The sequence below is a fragment of the Hyaena hyaena genome, unplaced genomic scaffold, assembly GCF_003009895.1.
Source record: "Hyaena hyaena isolate Hyena2069 unplaced genomic scaffold, ASM300989v1 scaffold_182, whole genome shotgun sequence".
NCBI classification, from domain to species: domain Eukaryota; kingdom Metazoa; phylum Chordata; class Mammalia; order Carnivora; family Hyaenidae; genus Hyaena; species Hyaena hyaena.
In genome coordinates, this window is record NW_024080814.1 from 170,116 (window position 1) to 184,478 (window position 14,363).

The following is a 14,363-nucleotide window of genomic DNA, read 5'->3' on the forward strand; positions in this document are numbered from 1 at the left end:
ATGCTGAGCGAAATAAGTCAGGCAGAGAAGGACAAATATCATATGTTTGCACGTATAGGAGGATTAGGAGGAACCTGACGGAGGAACAAGGGGGAGAAGAAGGGGGAAATGGTGGGGGAAAGGGAGAGAGGCAAACCATGAGAGACTCTTGAATGCTGACAAAAACTGAGGACTGATGGATGTGGGGGGAGGAGGGATGGGCATGGAGGAGGGCACCTGGGATGAGCACTGGGTGTTATGTGGAAACTAATTTGACAATAAACTATTTGTAAAAAAAAATAAAATTAAAAAAAAAAAAAAAACTTCACTCCTGAGGGTCTGGGCCATCAGCAGTTCTCTTGGAACTAGGTTATTTAGTTTTCCATGGACATTAATCACAGGGCATGATAATACTAAGAGATGCCCTAAGGGACTTCCTGTATTTCAGACACACTCTTTCTTACCTCTATTGTGAAGTAGACATCCAATTTTTCCCTTGATAGTCAGAATCAGTCACCCAGCCAGTAGTGACTCTGCTTTGCCTGTTGATTCAGTGGCATGAGGAGTCCAAAGTGACAATACAGCAGTCTAAACTTCCAAATCAGTGGAATCACTGTGACCCCTGGTAAAAAGCATTCTTTCCTTTAGAACTAAAATCTCTAGGCCAGCAGAGCATAGTCATGGAAAGAGTCACTAAAAAATTTGGTCATGAGCCACTAGAGATAACAGTGAATAAAACCACTTCCATTGATTCCTGAACCTATTACGAATCCCAACTACGGGAGAAATACCACCGTATTAGTATGAATACTAATTCAGAGCATATACAGCCTTCTTGAGAACCTCACCCCACTGCTGCAAAGTACTGATGCACCTAGCTGGTGCTATATCTTAAGGCTTCAAAAGTCCATTCCACCATTCTATCAAGCCAGCTGCTTCAGGATGGTAGGAAACATAAGACCAACGAATTCCATAAGCATGGGCCCATTGCTGTACTGCTTTTGCTCTGAAATAAGTTCCTTAATCAGAAGCAATACTGTGAGGAATACCATTGTGGTCGAAAGGCATTCCACGAAGCTCACAGATGGTAGTTTTGGCAGAAGCACTGCATGTAGGGAAGGCAAATCCACATCTAAAGTAAGTATCTATTCCAGTAGGAACAAATCACTGCCATGTCCATGATGATAGCAGTCCAATATAATCAACCTGCCTCCTGTTAGTTGGCTAATCACCCCCGGGGAATGGTGTCACATTAGGGATTCAGTGTTAGCCTCTGCTGGTGATGGATTGAGCACTCGGCATTGGCTGTAATCAGGCAGGTCTTGATGAGTGAAAGTCTATGTTGCTGAGCCCATGTGTAACCTCCATCCCTGCCAAAAGGTCATTTTTATTCATGAGTTCACTGCACAATAACAGGGATGGTTGGGGAAAGAGGCTAACTGTTATCTACAGAATGAATCATCCTATTCACTTGATTATTCAAATCCTCTTCTGCTGCGGTCACCCTTTGGTGAGCATTCACATGGAACACAAATATTTTCCCAATTTTTGTCCAGAGAGGTCAACATACCTCTTTCCCAAATTTCCTTGCCACCAGTTTTGTAATCATGTTCCTCCCAAGTCCCTGACCATCCAGCCAAACCATTGGTCATAACCCATGAAACAGAATACAATCATCTGGCCACTTCTTCCAAGCAACCAGATGCACTGCCCAAAGTGCTCCCCACTGGAAAATGTCCCTTCACCACTGTCCTTCAGGCATGTCCCAGAAAGGGACTGTAGTAGTACAGCTGCCCACTTTCAGGTGGTACCTGCATATCATGCTACACCACCTATAAACCATGTCCAAGGTTTTTCTTTCTGTCTGTTGACCCTAGGGAACTTCCCATGAGGCTATAAGGTACAGTCTTAGAAAAAGAAAATGCTAGCAGAATAGGGACCACGGGCATCTGAACCCCTTCCTCATGTAACTTACTTGTATCTTCTGGGCCTACTCAGGGCCGATCACATATATACTGCTTCTATTTGACTAGAGTGCTCCTGTGCATGCCCAACTTTATGGCATGGTGGGTCAGATAATTACCCACTCAATAAGCAGCTCAGGTTACATGGTAACTTGATGGTCTAGGCGTAAGTAGGTTTGAGGGCCCAAACAGCAGACCAACAGCTCTTTCTCAGAAAGGCATAGTTACCCACAAGAATGGTGGGCTTTGATCAAAAATCCTAAAGACCTGCACTATGATTCACCAATCAAGACTTGCTTGATTGACCCTTTAGCAAGGGTCCAAACCGTAACCCTATCTGCCACTGACACTTCAAACACCATTGAGTCTGCTGGATTATATGACCCTAGCAACAGAGCAGCTTGCAGAGAAACCTGAACCTGTTGCAGGGCCTTCTCTTATTCTGGGTCACACTCAAAACTAGCAGTTTCTTGAGTCACTTGGTAAGTGGGCCAGAGTAACATACCCAAATGAGAAATACACTGTATCCAAAATACAAAGAGGTCTACGAGAGATTGTGCCTCTTTCTCGGTTGTAGAGGTGGCCAGATAAAATAATTCACTTTCACCTTAGAAGGGATATCTACAGGGGCGCCTGGGTGGCTCAATCAGTTAAACATCCAACTTCGGCTCAGGTCATGATCTCGCAGTTCATGAGTCAGAGCTGTGCGTAAGACTCTCTGCTGACAGCTCAGAGCCTGGAGCCAGCTTCAGATTCTGTGTTTCCCTCTCTCTCTGCCCTTCCCCTACTCACACTGTCTCTCTCAAAAATAGAAATAAACATTAAAAAAAAATTGTTTAAAGAAGGGATATCAACACATACACAATACCACTAGACCCCTAGAAATGTTACTCAGATGAAGGGCCCCTGAACTTTTATCAGGTTTATTTCCTATGCCCTGACACTCAAATGTCTCACTAATCAGTCTACAGTAGTTGCTGCTTCAAGCTCACTAGGTCCATTCAGCATAATACCATCAGCTTCATACACAAATGTGGTATTTTATGGAAGTAAAAGGAGACCCCTTTTCTATGCAAACAGATCTATGAAAACTAAATTATGACCTTGGGCTGGAGACTTGATACACTCCTGAGGTAGTACAGTGAACATGTATTTTGGACCTCACTAGCTGAAAACAAACTGCTTCTGTTGGACATTGCTGACAAGGATGGAAAAAAAAAGGCATTTGCCAGAACAATAGCTACATATGAGGTACCTGAGGATAATTTGCTCAAGCAGTGAAACCCTACCTGGTAAAGCAACTGCAACTGGAATCCTCATTTGGTTATAAGCCTACAACAATACACTATTATCCTCCAAGACCCATCTGTCTTTTGCACTGGCCAAGATGAAATGGGATGCAGACAAGATGAACGGGGATGTGCCGGAAATCATCATCCTAGCATGTTTCAATTATTTGATCATGGCACCAATCTCTGCAATCTCTCCAGGAATGAGATACTGCTTTTAGTGTACTATTGTCCTTGGTACAGGCAGTGTCTTCTATTTGGCCTCTTTTAGCATTCACTCCACTACTCAGGGAACTAAAATGGGAATTCTCTAACTGCTGAATATATCGATTCTAATTATACATTCTGAAATTGCAGAAACAGCCAATGGATGGACCTGGGGACCACTTGTGAGGCAGATCTAAGCTAAAACTTCATGATCACCTGACCTCCATGTGTCCTTAATTCTGCTGGTAGACTACAAGGATAATTTGGGTCTCCTGGATTTAGTGTTAGTTCAGAGCCAGGGTCCAAAACTAGTAGTTCCAAAAGGTCGTTTTATCTCTCTCTCCCTAGTGCACAATTTCCCTGGTAGAGGGCCACAGGAACAACAACAAAAAACAAACAACAACAACAACAAAATCTGTAGTTGAAAAATATTCTAACTGAAATAAAAAATTTACCAAAAGGTCTCAACAGCATGTTTGAACTAAAAGAATAAAGAATTAGTGAACCTGAAGATAAGTCGTTTGAGATCATTCAGTCTGAAGGACATAAAGAAAAAAGAATGAAGAAAACAGAGCATCAAAGGCCTGTGGAAAACCAGCAGGCATGCCACCATATGCATAATGAGAGCACCTGAAAGAAAGGAGCGAAAAGTGGGGGTGAGGGAAAAAATGGACAGAAAGAATATTTGAAAAAATCAGGCTATGGAAGTCCACAAATCTGATGGAAAAAATTACTGTACACATCCAAGAAGTTCAACAATTCCAATTAGGATAAACATGAAGAGATATACACTTCAATATATCGTAACCAAACTTTCAAATCCCAAGGACAAAGAGAAAATCTTGAAAGGAGCAAGAGAGAAGCAACTCGGGGCACCTGGGTGGCTTAGTCAGTTAAGCGTCCGACTTTTGCTTAGGTCATGATCTCGCGGTTTGTGGGTTCAGGCCCTGCGTCAGGCTCTGTGCTGACTGCCAGCTCAGAGCCTGGAGCCTGTTTCGGTCTGTGACTCCCTCTCTCTCTGACGCTGTCTCTCTCTCTCTCCTAGAAATAAATTAAAAAAAAAGAGAGAGAGAGAGAGAGAGAGAAGCAACTCATCACATACAAGGAATCCAAGAAAAGATTTTTAATCTGATTTCTTATAAGCAACCATGAAGGCCGGAAAGCAGTGGGATGACACATTCAAAGTACTGAAAGAAAAGGACTGCCAACCAAGAATTCTATATCCAGCAAAACTAATAGTCAAAAATGAAGAAATTAAGACATACCCAAATAAACAAAAACAGAAAGAACTCATCACCACCAGTTCTTACCTATGAAAAATATTAAAGGGAATCCTAAAGGCTGAAATGAAAGGATAATAGACAGTACTTAAACCCACGTAAACAAACAAAGACCAGTAAAGGTAACTACATAGGTAAGTATAAAAAACAATACAAAGGTATATTTGTTTGTTAATTCTTTTTTTTCCTCATATCTGATTTAAAAGATAACTGTACAAAGCAACTACTACACATCTGTGTTGATAGGCACATAGTGTAGAAAGAAGTAATTTGTGCAACAATCGCACAAAAGAAAGGGAACAAACAGAACTATATTACAGCAAACTTTTTATAAATTTGAGATTAAGCTCTTACTAATCCAAACTGACACCAGACAGTTAAAAAAATTAAGATATTGTTTGTAATCCCTGAGGCCACTGCTAAGAAAATAAAATATATAGTAAAAGAAACAAAGGAATTAAATGGTACATTAGAAACTATCTATTTAACAAAAAGGAAAGCAATAATAGAGGAATTAAGGACCCAAAAACATATAAATAACACACTTAAGACATACAGAAAACAAATAGTAAAATGGCAAGTGTAAGTCCTATCTTACCAGTTACACATGTGTTAACAAAAACTCTAATCAAAAGGCAAAAATTGGAAGAATGGATTAAAAAATATGATCTGGTCAAGTACTGTTTACAAGAGACATGCCTTAGATTCAAAGACACAAGTCAAATAATGTACGCCAATAATATAGTGGGATAACTAAGTAACTTTATAAACAATAGGCAGAATACCATACAATCAACAATCCAAGTTTGGAGCATCCATTTCTAAACTCTATACGTCAGTTAAATTCTGATTTTCATTCATCCAATAATTATGTAATAAAAACCAACTATGTGCTACTGAAGAATATAATGATCAATACAGCCAGTAAGATTAGTAAAGAAAATATCATATGATGTAAACTACAATAAAAATTTACAAGTGTTGAAATCTCGGGGTGCCTGGGTGGCTAAATCAGTTAAGTGTCTGACTTCAACTCAGGTCATGATCTCACAGCTTGTGAGTTTGAGCCCAGCATCGGGTTCTGTGCTGGCAGCTTGGAGCCTGGAGCTGCTTTGGATTCTGTGTCTCCCTCTCTCTCTCTCTCCCCCTCCCTCGCTCACATAATGTCTCTTTGTCTCTCAGAAATAAATAATAATAAAACATTAAAAAATTAAAAAAAAAAAAAAAAGAAGTGTTGAAATCTCATGTCCATCCCCATGCTTTCATCTACTCAGGTGCCTTGGCTTCTTCAGAATGTCTTATAAATCAGCTCCCCTTAGTCATCATTCATTTTCCCTTTTGCTCATTAACTCAACAAATAGTAGCTAACAGCTTTGATGTTCACGGCACCTATGAGGCGCTAAAGCAAAACTGGCCCTTGCCCTCAAGTCTGGCAAAGAGAGAGAAATAAGCTTTAAAAACACAAGTAATCACACAGGTGTTGCAAAGACTGAGGGGAAAAAGGAATGTGAACTTCTCTGGAAGATCAGTTAAGGTTTTCTCATAGGCAGGAGCCTTAAGTACTTGCATCCAAAGCCAGAAAGAGTAGGAAGCATCTCTAGTTAAATACAGAGTATTGAACATCCACGTTTACCACCATTCTCTTCTAACATCCCACTAACCCACTAAAATGACAAAAATATGAATAGACAATTCACAGAATTATCCATGTAACCAAAAATATGTGGAAAAATGGTCAATCTCACTAGTAATCAGAGACAGAGATACGTTAGTGACAATCAGATTTATATCTATTGGATTAGCAAAAAATCCAAAAGTAATTATACCAACTATTGGCAAGGATGGAGAGCCACACTCTCAGATATTAATAATAAAAGTAAAAATTGGAACAAAGACATTGGAGAATAATCTAGTAATATTTAACTTGATGTTCTTAGTTCTTACCAGCAAATTCTATAATGGAACCTAGAAAAATTCTTTCATGTGCATCAGAGAAGATGAAGAAAAAACTTCATTGCCATGTTGTTTAAAATAGCAAAAAAAAAAAAAAAAAAAAAAAACTTGAAAGTCGATTTAGGGAGAGGAAATTGTTCAATAATTAGTAAAATTCATACAAAAAAAACCAATGAATTGTGTAAAACTATTGTTATATGTATCAACATAGATAAATTTCATAAATATATTGTTGAATAAACAAAGAAGGCGGTAGCAAAATAAAACATCATTTTCATTATTTTTTTTAAAAAGACATCACANTGCATCAGAGAAGATGAAGAAAAAACTTCATTGCAATGTTGTTTAAAAAAAAAAAAAAAAAAAAAAAAAAAAAACACCTGTAAGTCCATTTAGAGAGAGGAAATTGATCAATAATTAGTAAAACTCATACAACACAAATCAATGAACATGAATAAACTAGTGTTATATGTATCAACATAGATAAATTTCATAAATATATTGTTGAATAAACAAAGAAGGCGGTAGCAAAATAAAACATCATTTTCATTATTTTTTTTAAAAAGACATCACACATACTTTTTTTGGATACACAACAACAGCAAAGTTAAAAAGGCATGTAACAAATGATAAACTACAGGAGAGAAAAGGATGGGTTCAAGGGTGTAAATTATATCAACAGTAATTATTCCTTTTACAAATATGAAGCAAAGGCAATGTCAATATTAGAGAAAATGAATGGTGAGTACACTTGGATATTAATTAAATGAGTTAATATTTGTAAAATCTTTTTAAAAAAAAAAGTGCCCAGAATCTGCAAGCACCATATAAGTGGATACAAAAATATATGCAGTATTATTACCCTAAAGATTTGAAATATTTAATTAAGAAATTTCATAGACCACCCCTCCACCTCACACAATTAACAAAAGTTAACTCAAAATAGATCAATGACCTAAATATAACAGCTAAAACTACAAAACTTTCAGAATAAAACACAGGGGCAAATCTTCATTACCTTCATTTGGCAATGGATTCTTAGGTATGACACCAAAACCAGAGGCAACAAAAGAAAAACTCACTAAATTAAATTAATCAAAATTTAAAACTTTTTTGTATCAAAGGATATTATCAAGAATGGGAAAAGACAATCTAGAGAATGGTAGAAAACATTTGCAAATCATATACCTAATAGTGTCTAGTATTCAGAGTACATAAAGAACTCTTCGGGTCACCTGGATGGCTCAGTCAGTTGAGTGTCTGACTAGGGATCAGGTCATGATCCCAGCATTGTGGTGTGGAGCCCTACATCAGGCTCTGCACTGAGCTGAGCGTGGAACCTGTTTAAATTCTCTCTCTCTCTTTCTCTCTCTTTCTCTGCCCCCTCCCCCATTCGCATCCGCTCTCTAATATAAAAAAAAAAAAGAACTCTTAAAACTCAACAACAAAAAAGACAACCCAATTTTAAAATAAGCAAAAGAAGTTAATAAACACTTCTTCAAGAAAGATACAAAAATAACCAAAAAAACATTTTAAACTGCTCAATATTATCATTAGGGAAATAACAAATTAAAACCACAATGAGGTAGCAGTTCACACCTATTGAGATGGCCAGAACCAAAAAGAAAAAAAAAAAGGAAATAGCTTAGAAACTCCTCAAAATGGTAAATACAGAATTACCACATTACCCAGCAATTCCACTCCTATATACAAGCCCAACAAAACTGAATACAAGTACCCAAACAAATACTGATACACAAGTGTTCATTGCAGCACTATTCACAATAGTGAATTGGCACAATAGCAAAAAGGTGGGAAAATCCAAATGTCCATAAACAGATAAATGGATAAACAAAGTGTGTTAAGTGCTATATACCATATAGACAACAAATTACTCAGAAATGGGGTATTAATACAACATGGATGAACCGCAAAAACATTATGCTAAGTGACTGAAATCAGACACAAAAGGCTGCACATATGATATCATTAATATGAAATATCCAAAACAGGTGACTCAATAGAGACAGCAGACTGTGTCTGCTAGAGGCTGGGGAAAAGGGAAAATGAGAATGATTGCTTAACGGGTTCTGGGTTTCCTTCTGAGGTGATCAAAGTATTCTGGAACTAGATAGAGTTCTACAACATTACAAGTATACTAAATGCCACTAATTATACTTTAAAATGGTTACTTTTACGTTATGTAAGTTTCACCTCAATAAAACAATAATCAAAAAGAAGTGTTTTAAAAATGTTTGAAAGTGTCCAGTGCAGTTCCTACTATGCTACATTACCAGTACTTAACAGTGGTTACTATTATTGTTACTATTATACTTTGCTCCCTATATCACAGTGTATCATTGAAGTAATTGGTCCATAAACACATGTAGTCACTATGATATCTATGATATTGACATAACAGCCTCAATTCCAGGATCTTAACCTATAAATTTCACTTTCTTACTATGATTTTGTAGTAAGATTTTGATCCTTCTATTTGTACTAAGCTATCATTCCCAAAGTATACACATATGCGTGCGTGTACATGCACACTTCATCAATAGGTGCATTCTCGAATATTTTATAAAGTGGAGAAAAAAAGTATATGCTGGTTAAAGAATAAGATCCAGCCTTATAATTCCCAATTCACCACCTAAACAATCTGCTGAATTATTTTCCTCAGCTGAAAGTAACTATAATGATAATATCCATGGTCCTTCTATGTGAGAGAAAAATCATCCAAAAATTTCATGTATACGTTGCCTCACTTGTCCATAAGATTTTCTACTCCTAAGTATTTTGTAGAAATCAAACAATAAAACATTTTGCAATTTGACTAGATTCTAAGTGCTCAGAGGACTTCTCATCAACCATATGTTAATCACACTGTATGTTAATGACTGTGACACTGAGAATAACCTTGTGGCATTTCCCACCTCCACTATTTATAACAAAAGAACCAAGATCAGTAACAAACACCTAACTTTGGAACTATAGAAAATAAACTCAGGATACCAACGAAGATAAAGTCTCGTACAAAAGGTACTCTACAATTATCCTTAACTAATATGACTGGGGGAATGAATCACATATACTAAATAAGAAGGAGATTATTTTACACCATTTGCTTTAAAAAGAAACTAGTCCTAAAAAGAAATTAGTAAAATGTACCTCTTCTGCATAACAGACAAAAGAAACTTAAAATATCTAAATGCCTCATGAAAACCATCAGCACTTAATAAACAAACACTTTTTCCCATTCAGCAGAACAGAAAATGAATATTCATTTCAACTTGTCCTGTGATTCAGGACAGAGTGGCCCATTTAATGCTTATTTTCAATTATTTTATTTTAAGGCTGATTTTCCATTTTTCATGCCCAATTTGGGCAAACTGTTGGAATGAAAGGTATAACCTCAAGTTGTCTTTATTAAATCCATAATTAAAATATTGATACTCTCACTTTTATTAACTATCTTTTAATGATGTCTACACACGTAGTTTTTTTTTTTTTTTAATGTTTTGATTTATTTTAAAGAGAGAGACAGAGGGGCGCCTGGGTGGCTTAGTCTGTTAAGCGTCCGACTTTCGCTTAGGTCATGATCTCACGGTTCGTGGGTTCGAGCCCCGCGTCGGGCTCTGTGCTCGGCCAGCTCGGAGCCTGGAGCCTGTTTCAGTCTGTGACTCCCTCTCTCTCTGACCCTCCCCTGCTCACGCTGTCTCTCTCTCTCTCTCCTAGAAATAAATAAAAACATTAAAAAATTTAAAAATAAATAAATAAATAAATAAATAAAAAAATAAAGAGAGAGACAGACTGTGAGCAGGGGAGGGAAAGAAAAAGAGGGAGACACAGAATCTGAAGCCGGCTCCAGGCCCTGAGCTGTCCGCACAGAGCTCGATGAAGGGCTTGAAATCACTGACCACGACATGACCTGAGCCAAAATCAGTCGCTTAACCGACTAAGCCACCCAGACACCCTGTCCCGTGGAAGAGTAATATTCATGTAATATTTAGTAATATTCATGTAAGCCCCTATCAGGGAAGCACATCCAGATTAATGGATCTTGCATAATACTGCAACACTACCTTTACTACAATCGTTCTGAATTCTCGTAATATAAAAGTAAAGCATCTTGAAATGATCGTGCAGAGCCTCTCTTACCACAAGATTGGACACAACATTAAAGGCAATTTGGCTGCCTTCTCCATTAGCTAGGCCTACTTTTGGTAGGAGATGCACACAGTCAATGATACGGAGGCTGGCAAAGGGAAAAGAAAGTCTTCCCTGAATAGCAGGAAAAAGTAACTTCACGCTTTACAAAACAGTGGTTACTTTGTTCATATAGTTAGTCTATATGACAACAATGTGTTGGACTGAGTCATGTAAATACCAAAACGTACATACCCTTCTAAGGAAAACTACTTCAATAGAATTATTACATGTTGCCTTTTAAAGTGAGTAACATTAACTCTGCTCTTCATTTATTAAACCCGTAATTTAACAATATGCTTCCCATTTCAAAATTTTAAAAATTGTATCCTTTGCTAGTAACATCAAATACATCCCTAATTCTTTAAGTAGAATTATATGTCATATAGCTAACAACAGCACTTGTAAAAGTTAAAAAAAAAAAAAAATGAGGGTACAGGTAAAGAAATGTCTTAATTTAAAATATAAAAAGATAAATTTGGGTAAACATTTTAGAAGTGACTGATACTGTCTCATGTTGAGTTGTTAATTTGCTTAATGAGTTTATTTTAAGGATCAAAATTAAGAGAGATTCAGAATAAACACATGATACACAAAACAAAAGAACTCTGTATTGGCAGTGTGGCCTATGAATTAAAAAAAAACTCAGGAAGACTTGTTATCAAACCCAAGCTCTATGACTTACTATTAATGAAACCTTGGATAAGTCTGCTCACTTGTCTGAGACTCACTTTCTCTGGCTATGAAATGGGAATAAAACTGCCTACCTTGAAAGGTACTGGTTGGAATTCAATAAAACAGACAGGGAGTTATTAGAAACTCTGCACATGCATCTGCATGATGCTAGGCTCAAAGGCTTCTACAATTTTTATCACAAAAAGAATATGAACAGTATTTCACAGCACACTAAAAGCATCAGGAATTCAATCTAGATCACTGGCAGCAAAACAACAATGTACGTGGAAAAGTCATTCAATTATTTTAGACTCTAAACCTATAAAAGAAATGGTTTGAACTAGATAAAATCTAAGGTACACGGAGTTTCTGAACTTCTAGGATTCTATCTTAAAGTGATACCCAGAAAGTCACTACCACATTTTACTCCAAAATTTATTACAATAAATAACCCAGAGGACAAATTCTAAGAATATCAAATGAAACAAAGAGGCAGTGGATATTAAGAATCTGGAAAGAGGTGCCTGGGTGGCTTGGCTCAGTCAGTTAAGTCAGCTAAGCCAACTCTTGATTTTGGCTCAGGTCATTATCTCACAGGTTCCTGGGTTCAAGTCGAGAGTAGGGCTCTGCACTGACAGGGTGGAGCCTGCTTGGGATTCTCTCTCTCCCTCTATCTAACCAGCTCTCATACACGCAAATGCTCTCTCTCGAAAAATAAACTGTAAAAAAAAAAAAAAAATCTTACCAGAGTTATACACAAAGATGTTTAATGCTAATTCTAATGGGGAAAGCTTAGCTACAAATCAAGACTTACAAATCAAGTTCTCAAAAACTTCATGATGTGGAGAGCACTTACAATGTAATGCTGTTGAAAAGAGAAAAATATACAATATTTACAATTTTGTTTTTCAAATGTTTGCAAAAGAAAAAGACTAAACGAAAAACCAGCAAAATGTTTGCAGAACTTACTTCAGGTTAATAGAAATGAGTTGGGTTTTTTTTCTTCATAGGATTATTTCCCAACTTTCTACTATAATCAACTATGATTTCCACAATGAAAAAAAATACAAATACAATATTCATCCATGCTAAAATATCTGTATCAGCAATCTAGAAGCTAAGAGAACTTCCCCCATCTGAAGAAAACGGTCTACAAAAACCTACAGCTAACTATTTAATGGTAAAAGACTACATGCCTTACCTACTAAGAGAAAAAACAAAGCAAGGATGCATGCTCATACTTGTCCCATTCAACATCAGACTGGAGGTTCTGGCCAGTGCAATCAGACAAGAAAATGAAATACAGCTGACCCTTGAACTACCTGAGGGTTGGAGGAACCAATCCTCTCACAGTCAAAGATCCGTATATAACTTGTGACCTAATGATGATTTTAATTATAAATTATACCTCAATAAACCTAAATGTCAAAGGACATAGGACACATCAAATTAAATGAGCTAACCCCAGTTCACTGGGTTTCGGGTGGGGGTAAGACAGTGAGGAAATATCCTTAGAAATATTGTAAATCAAAATAATCAATTCATAACCAAGATTTATCAATAAGAACAGATATTGATACAAAGAATCTAAAGAGAGTTGCCTTTTTTATTATGTTCTCATTGTTTGAACAGAAACTAACAAAATTTGAGAAGCTTACAAGACCGAAAGTCACAAGCAACAGGTTGATAAGGGAGCATTGTGATTATGAGCCAGAATTCAGAAACAACTTACCTAACATTCCACTTGCAATTTACTAATGGAAATGGTCTTATCCAGCCCAATGCACTGCCACCCCAACTTCTATTAAGAGGAATACAATAATCCTTCAGATAGCTTTCTTTATTTATAACAATCCTATATACTTTATAAATCATACATCTACAGCCAAGGTTACAAGATAAAATGCCTCTTACCCGGCAAGTTCCTATTTATCCATTTAACCTTCAGATCAGCTTATCAGTAACCAACTTTCTGTTTCTTTCTTTACTGTCACCAAAAAAAAGGAAAAAAAAAAGTGCTGTCCTGTCACTAAAAAAATAAGTGCTGTCCCTCTCGGATGACTCTGCAGTTTCTTTCTCTCTGGTATAAGTATTAGAAGGACTACAAAAAACTCTAAGAAGTTTTGAGCTGATTGCTCCAATAAGAAGATACATTTTTCCATGTAATAAAAGAGGTAAATTTTAACTTTCATCACTTTGTTTTCTTTATGTTTATTCCACTTGGCTTATACTGTTGCTGGGAAACCAATTCATAATAAGATTTCCAAGCACACAGAACAACCTCCTAGCCGGCCAATTTTGTAACCAGGGCAATTGGCGACCACACGAGGTACCGGCTGGCCAGCACCACACAGGTGCGCTCTCCCTGGCATCCCCCTTGCTCCATTTACCTAACAGGTACAGTAAGTACAGCCAATCCCTTCATTGCAACAGAAATTGTAGCACAGGGCAGATGGGATGATTAGAAGCGTAGAGCTCTCTGATGTCAGAGAACAAAGTGAATCTGTTGTCACTCCCTGTCGTCCCATCCAACTAAACATTCTGCGTACTTTGTCTGAAATTGTAGGGTGAAATGTTAGCCCAACCCAATCACCTCACCGGGCAACACTCAAACTACTCCCAAAAGCCATCCCCAACTACCGCCCGGATAAATATTTGGAGAGGAAGGAGGCATCAATATCTGCACAGTTCAGAAGAGTCGGAATTCTTAAGGGGCCGCTGAGTCACCTACAGCTGTGGCCAGGACGTCACCCTCCACGAAACCAGGCTCTGCCCCAACTCCCATCATGGAAGCAAGTAAAAGAGTA

The 14,363-nt window shown here is 37.3% G+C and overlaps 1 protein-coding gene across 1 annotated transcript in view; it reads right to left on the reverse strand.

Annotated features, from left to right (window-relative positions):
• LOC120237487 (coiled-coil domain-containing protein 91) overlaps positions 1 to 12,391 on the reverse strand; it is a gene marked incomplete at its 3' end in the record, with an annotated part of 176,561 nt that extends 164,170 nt beyond the window's left edge. The window contains exon 1 of the mRNA XM_039240795.1: positions 12,371 to 12,391. The remainder of the gene's footprint in view (positions 1 to 12,370) is intronic.
• Positions 12,392 to 14,363: the final 1,972 nt, after the last annotated feature.